The 9889-nt window shown below is 36.5% G+C and overlaps 1 long non-coding RNA gene across 1 annotated transcript; it reads right to left on the reverse strand.

Annotated features, from left to right (window-relative positions):
- Positions 1 to 582: 582 nt before the first annotated feature.
- LOC117092237 lies at positions 583 to 4499 on the reverse strand. Its single transcript, XR_004440684.1, has 3 exons — positions 4410 to 4499; positions 2171 to 2256; positions 583 to 1481 (listed from the first exon to the last, which is right to left on the reverse strand). It is a non-coding gene; the product is annotated as an uncharacterized LOC117092237 (long non-coding RNA).
- Positions 4500 to 9889: the final 5390 nt, after the last annotated feature.

The following is a 9889-nucleotide window of genomic DNA, read 5'->3' on the forward strand; positions in this document are numbered from 1 at the left end:
ATAAAATAATATTGATGTCATGGAATAGCTAAATCCATATTTGCTATTTAATCTTTGGCTGCAAGGTCATAGTTAATTTATCAATAGATAGGAGTGACCTTAGAAGACAGAAAACAGGCCTTATTGAAAAGACCAAGGTGACAGAACACAACATGTTTATTATGGCCTTATATATACACATTCTTTCTGAGGTTAGCTTTTTTCAGCTTGTGATCATTGTTTCTCATTATTGTCTTGATTCAAAGTTGAATGTCTTGTATTCATAACTCTGAAAAATCTCTTTACACTCAAGTCAATGAAGAAAAAGGAGTAAATGGAGGAGTGCTCCTCCTGTAGATGTAGACTCAGGAACTCACTGTTTTGCTCAAATGTTGCTTGAAGAAATTAATTACAACTTACAGCTAACAAAATCAGCCACACTTAATATGAGAAATATGTATAAACACGCTTGACTGATAGATTACCAAATTCTGAGAGCTTAAATTTGATAGATTTCTTTGGAACAGAGAAATAATAATAAAATCAGTTTATACTGAATAAAATAGATGAGAGTGATGGCGAACTGGAGGTATTAATTGAGGAGCTCTTATTGTGCAGTTTCCTTCTTTAAGAGTTAGGAAATTTACTAGATTCAATCATTTTTGAAATCCAGGTTCTGTTTTGTAATCAAATAAGGCACACTGTGTTGTTTTGTTAAAAGCAGTAGTGTTGGAATTGAGATAACCCATTTCAATATTTTGCTTGGTTCTCACTGTAGCTAACATAGTATGTATGTAAGGAGATGTATAGACAGAAAACAAATGGAAATCTTCAGAAAAAGAGCTTAAAACTCGATTTCTATTTTCTATCTTTTTACCTCTCACCAATGATCTTGTCTCCAACCCTCTCTCAGAAGCACCACTGACTAATAACTAGACCCCTCCACAATTTTAGTTTCAATCATTTATTTTTTGACTGCTACCTCCTGTCTTTCCAGCTTACTGCCTTTCTTAACTCAACTCACAATGGTTTCTAAAATTCTAACTGTTTTGTTCCATTGCTACCTTTTAGACACCGTCTTCCTCTGCTGGGTTCCCACAGAAGTCACTCTGTTTCAACTCTGAAAGATGTCCTGAGTTCCTCAAACACCCCCATGCTCCCTCCATGAGATGTTTGTACTTGGAATTTTTCTTCCTGAATTGCTCTTACTCCAGATATCCTCATGGCTCACGAATTAGTGATCTATTACCCCAAATTAGCAGCTTAATACAACTCATATTTATTATCTCAGTTTCTGAAGGTCAAGAATCTGGGAGTAGCACAGACTCTAGGAAGCATGGATCAGCCTCAGGGTCTCTTGTGAGGTTGCCGGGAAGATATCAGCCAGAGTTGCAGTCTCAATAGATGTGCCTCAAGCTGAGGGGTCTGCTGCCAGATGTAGGCAGGAGGCTTCAGGAGCTCCCCAAATGACATGCTGCATTCTGCGAACCACTGAGTCCAGTCTGTGCTCAAGAGAGAGAAATTAAGCTCCACTTCTTTAAGGAAGGAGTATCGGGACATTTGTTGGCTTTCTAAACATTATTTATTGCTTCATTTATTTATTTACAGATAGGGCCTTGCTCTGTCACCCAGGCTAGAGTGCAGTGGCCCAATCTAGCTCCAATCTAGCTCACTGTAGTCTTGAACTCCTTAGCTCAAGTGATCCACCTTAGCTATTGGAGTAGCTGGGACTACAGGCACAAACCACCATGCCAGGTCTCCTAAAGCTTTGGGATTACACGCATGAGCCATTTTTCCCTGCCCTGCTGGCATGCTTTAAAAGTCATCTGAGCTCATCTCTCATGAACTCTGGGTCTCCATTCCAATGCCACCTTATCAGCGAAACTTTTTCTATTTGCTTTATATGAAATAAGAAGCCTTCTCTCTAAGCATTTTCTGGCTCCATTCACTTCAGTAATGCCTATCACCATCTAAAATATTATATGCTCATTTCTTTCTTTATTATGTATCTCCCCACCCAACCCCTGGAATAAAAGCTCTAACAGGAGAGGAAATGTATGCATGTTGTTTACTGCTATATCCTCAGCACTTGGAACAGTGCCTGGCATGTAACAGGCAAAATCAATAAATAACTGCTGAATGATTAAATGAATGAATAAATAATATAAGAATAAATGCTCATTTTAGTTACCCTGAAGGCAATGTAGACATTGAAAGATACTGACTGGCTTATGGTTAAAGCTTCTCTTTGTGCTCATTCTTTGGTGCAGGAAACCCCTACAAGGACATGAAATTTGCCGTTGTGTTATACAGGAGTATATACCCTTATCAGATCAAGTCTTTCCTTTGGACCACAAATAGAGACTTTCAAGTCCTTCATACAAGTAAGCCTCAAAGGGCAGTGAACAGCTCCTGCCCAAGGATTCGGGGTCCCTTGGTGACCTGACTTTTGGGCTTTCCATCAGCACACTGACTAGACAATTGAAATCTGCTGACATTTTTTCTTTTCATTTATTCTTTTGTTTCAAAGTGTTCCCTTAAATGAACCAATTTCTTGCCTGTTTATCCCTCATCAAACCCCTGACCTCATCTACCCCCCTGACTCAGTATCTCACCCGAGTAGCCTGCCATAGCGTTCTAATTCTTATCATCACTAACTCCCTGTGTGGTGCATGGCATCTGAGAGACTTCTGAGCCTGACTTCTCCTACTCAGCTCTTCTTTGCTCTTTCCATGTCATGGCATGACACACAAATTCAATGCACAATAAGAATCCTGCATGTAAAATGCTTACAGGTTAAATATATCAATGTGAAATTATTATTTCAAACAAAGGTCAGCAATGTAGAATAGCAAGTATTAAAAACACATGTGCTACACTGAAATCTCAGCTGTCTCTCTAGTAAGTTGCTCAAATACTCTTAGATTAAGTCCTCCTCATGATTAGGGATTTGCACTGTCATGAATGTTCATAACCATCGGGATGCTAATTGGCCAAAAAGTCTCTCCAGTATACCTGAATATGTACGGGAAACAGTGATTGGGAGACTAGCCTAACCACAGGAACTGAGAATAAAAAGTGACAGGGTTTTCATTTTGCTGAATGAGCAGGCTTGACATTTGCTTAACATCAAGGTGCTCAACAGGTCCAATTTTTATTTCAGTATCCATATACCAAAAGGGAAAAATACACAAAATTTCGGGAATTCAAAGTTACTAATTGAAATTTTTATTTGTTTTTCCTTTTCTTCCTGATTACATTTGAGGAACTAACAATGAAAAAGAATTTTTTCATTGTTTTCATTTTTTACAAGGAGTCTGTCAGTGCAAACGGTGAAAGTCTCCAAATTTAAGAAGTCAATTTCTTAAAACAAAACAAAACAAAACAAAACCAAAAAAAAAACCTACTTTCTCCTGATTTTCTATCCACTTTTTCTTGTGATATATGCAACAATACAAATAATAGCTATATATCTAAATATGAATCTCCAGTTAATGTCCCTGAGCTTGGATTTTACAGAAGCCTCATTTAGCCACCTTCTTTTCCTCTTTTTTCCACTCCTCCCAGGGAGTTAGACATATGGTAAGTTGGAGTGAATGCAGCACAAATTAAGACAGAAGCAGAGCATATGTGAGCTATGGTGGGACTGTAAGGTCTTCATGCCACAAATTTCCCCTCCACTCATCTGTGAACTCATCTGTTCTCCAAAACAGCTAACATAGGTCTTGAATACATGAAAAAATTAATGTGCAGTATACAACATATAGAACTGACTTGCTTAGAGGGAACTGATCCTAACAACTAACATCTCCAATAAAGCGCTAGTAAGACTATTTCCAGAGCTCCATGGGTATGATAGTAGAACAAAGCAGTCAAAAGGGGATATTCCAGTTATTGACCAATCTTGAATTTTTGCTTATGATTGTAAATAACAAAAAGGAAGTAAGGGTAGTAAATACCATGAAGATCCATCTTGGGTGTAACTATACCGGTGAAACCAACAGTAGTATCACTACATTTAATTTCTTATACATTTACATTGACCATTTCAGAATATTATACACTTTATTATTATCTGTACCACATAATTCAGCAGAACCTTATTATATCTCTCTCCTACATGGAGGCTTTAGAAATATTGTTTCTCTTCATACCCCAAATATGTTTTCCTTCAGTTTTTCCTACTCTTCTTCATATGACTTGGTTTTAGCCTCATGCATGACCTCTGAATAAATGCCAGTTGAACATGCCTGAATTAGTTTCCTATTGCTGCTCTAAAAATTACCACAAATTTAGTGGTGTAAAACAACAGCAGTTTACTGTCTTAAATTTCTATAGTCCAGAAATCTGAAATGGGTCTCAGTGGGCTATCAAGATGCAGCGGGCATAAGTTCTTTTTGGAGGCTCTAAGGGAGAAGATATTTCCTTACCTTGCCAACTGCTAGAGGCCACTACATTCCTTCAATCAGGGCATACTTCTTCCATTTTCAAAGCCAGCAATAGGTGTTTAAATTTTTCTGGAAAGAAAAAAAAAGTTATCAGTTAGTTTGAAATCCACCCTTCCTATTCTGGAGACTCCTGAGGAAACAGAAAACAAGAAATGGAGAAGAATAACTTGGTCAAATTTTATCAACAAGTTAATTTGACTTCTTGCTAGTATCTACTTAAGAAATACCTTTATCCATGGCATGCCTTTAACAGGATATACCTGGTCTACTAGGATTGTTTATGGTAAATAAGCCTGTAATCTATGAATGTATGGGGAATGACACTCTAGAAAACATCAATTCTATAGTTTTCTGAGACCAAAGTGGAAAGCTTGCATGTCTGAAACAGCTACCTTTGTGTAAGTGGTGTTCCACACACATCACTAGGGGCATCATGTGTTTTATCCAGACCAGGAATTTTTTGGATCTTGCCAAAAATAAGGTGCATCCAAATGCGGCATAGGAAGACCAGTGAGCTATTGTGAGAGTCACAGACATGTCTTTGCTTTGCCTGTATCTCTTGATTACCTGTACTCTGGGAATTAGTAAAGTTTGATATTGGGTAAAAATCTACGATTCTTTTCAGTCTGACAACAGGACCGTTGTGTTACCTCAAATATTTGGGCCAAAAGACGAATGTCCAAAAATGAAATTTCAGATATTATAATTCCTTCTCAGGACCAGGGAAACTGTGTTCTGTAATTCACTCATTTTTTCCTATGTACATAAAACTTGGTTTTAGTCAATAACAAGGCTAACAAATGGTTGTGGGAATTACTGAACATTACTAGCTGTTCCACCATGAGAAGTAAATAAAAGAAAATAAAAGGGGGAAAAAGGTGAAGGAAACAATTAGAATAATAAATGGAAAAGGAAAAGAATAAAAAGATAGAGGAAAAAAAGAATACAAAGAGTTGCCTGTTCTGGGAAATTGTAGAGCTTTCTCAGGAATTGCCTCATATTCTGCTGGACTCTGGCTCATGTGTAGCACACAGCTGAGTTAGAGCAGAGGTGCCCAATGACAACTCGCCTAGTTTCCCCGGGCCCTCAAGTTGAAGAAAGTTTAACTTAAGGAAAATAGGTTGCTTAAGGAGAACACGTGAAACTATTTCGAATGTAGGAAAATTAACTGCCTTGAACTAATGTGAATCATAGCAATTAACAGAGATGAAGATATATAATGTACTTAGCACTGGTCATCAAATTTATAGAGGGTTAAAATTTATAGAGGTTTATACCTCTAAAGATGGACCTGAGAAAAATGATCAGAAAGATTCAATTCTATATCAAATCAAGACAGGATGAATTATTTTAGAGATAAATCAGAGGCAAAATATACAAATGGCTTTCACTTAGAAGAAACCTTGTCCTGTGAATACAATTATAACATAATGGCAAAAAATGCAGGACCACAGATTCTCTTTTCAAATGGGAGAAAAATATTTAGACAAATAAATATATACATATTTTATATATAGATATATTAACTTACAAGATTTGGATGGGATATCTCAGAGGGGTGATTTCTTTGGCATTTGATGACTCTGAGGAGGAATGCAGATTAGGTAACAGAAGAGTGTTTGAAAATAATACACATTGTTTACTTCTAATCAGAATATCTATTATTTAATTGCACAATAATGGATAATACTGTATGGTTTCTGATGAGTCTCATTTAACTCAGCATAATAACATCTGACCCTCTTATCACAGTTAACTTCGCTCTCCAAGGTCTGGCTCTTCACTACATTTTAACATCATTATCTGCCACAGAATCTCACTTTCTTTGTTCTAGTCACATAGAAATTTTTGTAGTTTCTTGAATATGTCTGTTTTTTCACTTTCTGTTCTATTTTCCTATGGTTTCCCTTCAGCTATCTATATCCATATAGATCACTTCCTCCCTTCAGTGATGTCTCTGCTCAAATGTCCCTTCACCAGAAAGACTTCTATGATCATGGTGTCTAAAATATTGCTCCCTCATTCTCTTTTTTATTCTTCTTTACACATTTTTGTGAAAGCTAATGTTGCTAATTGAATTTTTTCTTGTTTTTCTCTTTTCTTACTATATTTGAGGAAATAACAATAAAAAAGGAATAATTTTACTTTTGCAAAGAGGCTGTCAACACAAAGGGTGAAAGCATCTCCAAATGTAAGAAGTGCATTTCTTAGAAACAAAGAAAATCAATTTTCCCTGATTTTTAACCTACTTTGCTTGTGCTATATACAATAATACAACTAATTTGGGAGGCTGAGGCAGGAGAATGGCATAAACCCGGGAGGCAGAGCCTGCAGTGAGCTGAGATCCGGCCACTGCACTCCAACCTGGGGGACAGAGCAAGACTCCGTCTCAAAAAAAAACAAAAAACAATAATACAACTAATTATTTACATTATATTTATTTACTTATTGTGTTTCTCCCCCAACTAGAATGTAAGCTGCATAACAGCAGTGATGAGGATTTCATTACTACTAAATCTCCAGAGCTTCGAATAACCTGGTACATACTACCAGATCAATAAACCTACCCAATCATGTTTGCTACTTCAAAAAGATATCTAAGAATAGTTTGGTAATTCTAATATTTTTTGATATTAAAGAGCAAGTGCATGTATGTGTTTGTGTGTGTGTGTATGTGTATGTGTGTACGTGCATTGCAAATTTACATGTTTAAAGCTCCAGCATCCTCTTCGCATTTGGCTAATTTGACCACCAGGGGTACACACATAGGACATGGCTAGGGACAGAGGGAACTGAACACAGTAGCACAGACATCATTGTTTCCCTTCTGAAACTCACATCTGGGATATCTCAAAGACTAGGCTGGAACTAAACACATTTGAAAGACACATTATATACAACATTGAAAATCCCTGCTCACTGGACAGCCATCTTGTATCTAGTATGTCCTTTCACTACTTAGAAAATAATGAGATGACCTGCTACTACAAGTTTCCATTTTATATACAGGCAAATATAGGTTAAGTGGATTGCTCAGCTTCAAACAGCAGGGTAAACCACAGCTTGGTCACCACACTCCATTCCCCAACTGCCACCTCTTTTTTTTTTTTTTTTTTTTTGTCAATTTTTCATGTACATGTCTGCACTCAAAATTCAGGAAATCGAATATAGTTTAGAACATTTCCATATGAATACCTCCCTTTCCATTGCTTGTATTCTCAAACCGGATGCTTCATAATCCACAAGCCTTGGAAATCATAAGCTTCAGAACAAGCTGTTATCACTCGGATAGCAGCTGGTGAGTCAGTGTGCCAATCCCCTCTGAGGAGAAGTGCTTGTCAAGACAGTTCAGAGAACACAAAGGCTGTAGGAGCTCACTCCAGAAATAGAGGAGGAGTTCCCAGGACTCTGTCAAAGGACAACTCACTTTCAAGAAATAAAACTGAAAATCAAGACAGTGGAATCACAAATAGAGTACAGCATATTAAAGCTGAAAGTGGCTTAGAGTCTATGTGGTCTCATCTTTTCATTTCACAGATGAAGAATGGATGCCCCAGAGTAAAAATAATTTGCCCAGATTAAGAGGCAGATTTGTCTCTTAGATACAGTCCTCAACACCTATTTTCCCACTTTGATCACAATTAAAAGTCACCACAAAAATGCAAAGAGAAAATAAAACTGTCTTTGTTTACAGATGACATGATTGTCTATGCAGAAAATCCAAAAGAACACACAAGAAACTCCTATAATTAATAAGCCATTATAGAAATAATATAGAATACAAGGTTAATATACAAATGTCAGTTGCATTTCCCTATACCAGTAATGAGCAAAATAATTTTGAAATTAAAACATGGTGTTTTTGTATAAGCACACCCCAAAATGAAATACTTCAACACTGTTTTATTCCATTTTTTGTTGCTTAAACAGAATATCTGAAACTGAGAAATTTATAAAATGAAATTTAATTTTCACAGTTCTGGAGACAGGGAAATCCATTGTCAAGGGAGCACATCTGGTGAGGGCCTTTTTGCTGGTGGGGACTCTCTGCAGAGTACTGAGGTGGGCATTCCACAGTGAGGAGAATGAGTGTGCTAGCTGAAGTCTCTCTTCTTATGCAGCCACCAGTCCCTCTCCCATGACAGCCTATGATTCCATTAACTCACTAATCCACTTATGAGGGCAGAGCCCTCATCACTCAATCATCTCTTAAAGGCATCACCTTTCAATACTTTAACATTGGAGATTAAGTTTCAACATGAATTTCATAAGAGACAAACACTCAAAGGGTATAAATCTAACAAAATATGTACAACATCTCTATGAGTGAAACTATGAAGCTGTGGTGAAAGAAACTGAAGAACTAAATAGATATTTCATGTTCATTGATAGGAAGATTCAATATTGCTAAGACGTCAAGTCTTCCCAATTTGCTCTAGAGAGTCAACATAGTCCTAATTAAAGTCCCAGCAAATTATTTTGTAATTATTTACATACTGATTACAAAGTTTGTATGTAGATGCAAAAGATCCAGAATAGCCAGCACAATATTGAAAGAGAAGAACAAAGTTAGAAGACTGACACTATTCAATTTTAGGAATTATTATAAAAACATAGTGATCAAGACAGCATGCTATTGGCAAGAGAACAGACAAAAAAATCAATAGAACAGAATACAGATCCCAACACAGACTCACATAAATAGAGTCAAGTAATCTTTGAGAAAGGAACCAAGGGCAATACAATGGAGAAAAGATAGTCACTTTAGCAAATGGTGCTAGAACAACTAGACATCTACATGCAAAAAATAAAAATAGAATCTAGACACAGACCTTACACTCTTCACAAATAACTCAAATGGCATCATAGCTCTAAATGTGAAACAAACTATAAACTTCTGGAAGATAACAAAAGACAAAACCTAATTGACTTGGGTATGGTGATGACTTTTTAGATACAACCCCAAGTATAATTCATTTTTAAAAAAGGATTGAAAAGCTAGACTTTATTGAAAATAAAATCTTCTGTTCTATGAAAGATACTGTTAAAAGATGAGAAGAGAAGCCAAAAGACTAGAAGAAAATATTCACAAAAGATATATGTGATAAAAGACTGTTATTCAAAATACCCCAAAACCTATTAAAATTCAACAAGAAGAAAAGAAGAACTCAATTTAAGAATCTGCAAAAACTATTCATTATAGGAAAGGTATGGAATCAACCTAGGTGCTCATCAGTGTAGAATGGATAAAGAAAATGTGGTACATATACACTGTGGAATACTATGCATATACACTGTGGAATACTATGCAGCCATGTGAAAGAATGAAATCATGTCCTTTGCAGCAACATGGAGGCAGCTGGAGGCCATTATCCTAAGTTAATTAACACAGAAACAGAAAACAAAATACTGCATGTTCTCATGTACAAGTGGGAGCTAAACATTGGATACACGTGAATGTA

The sequence above is a fragment of the Trachypithecus francoisi genome, unplaced genomic scaffold (genome assembly GCF_009764315.1).
Source record: "Trachypithecus francoisi isolate TF-2019V2 unplaced genomic scaffold, Tfra_2.0 Contig01440, whole genome shotgun sequence".
NCBI lineage: Eukaryota > Metazoa > Chordata > Mammalia > Primates > Cercopithecidae > Trachypithecus > Trachypithecus francoisi.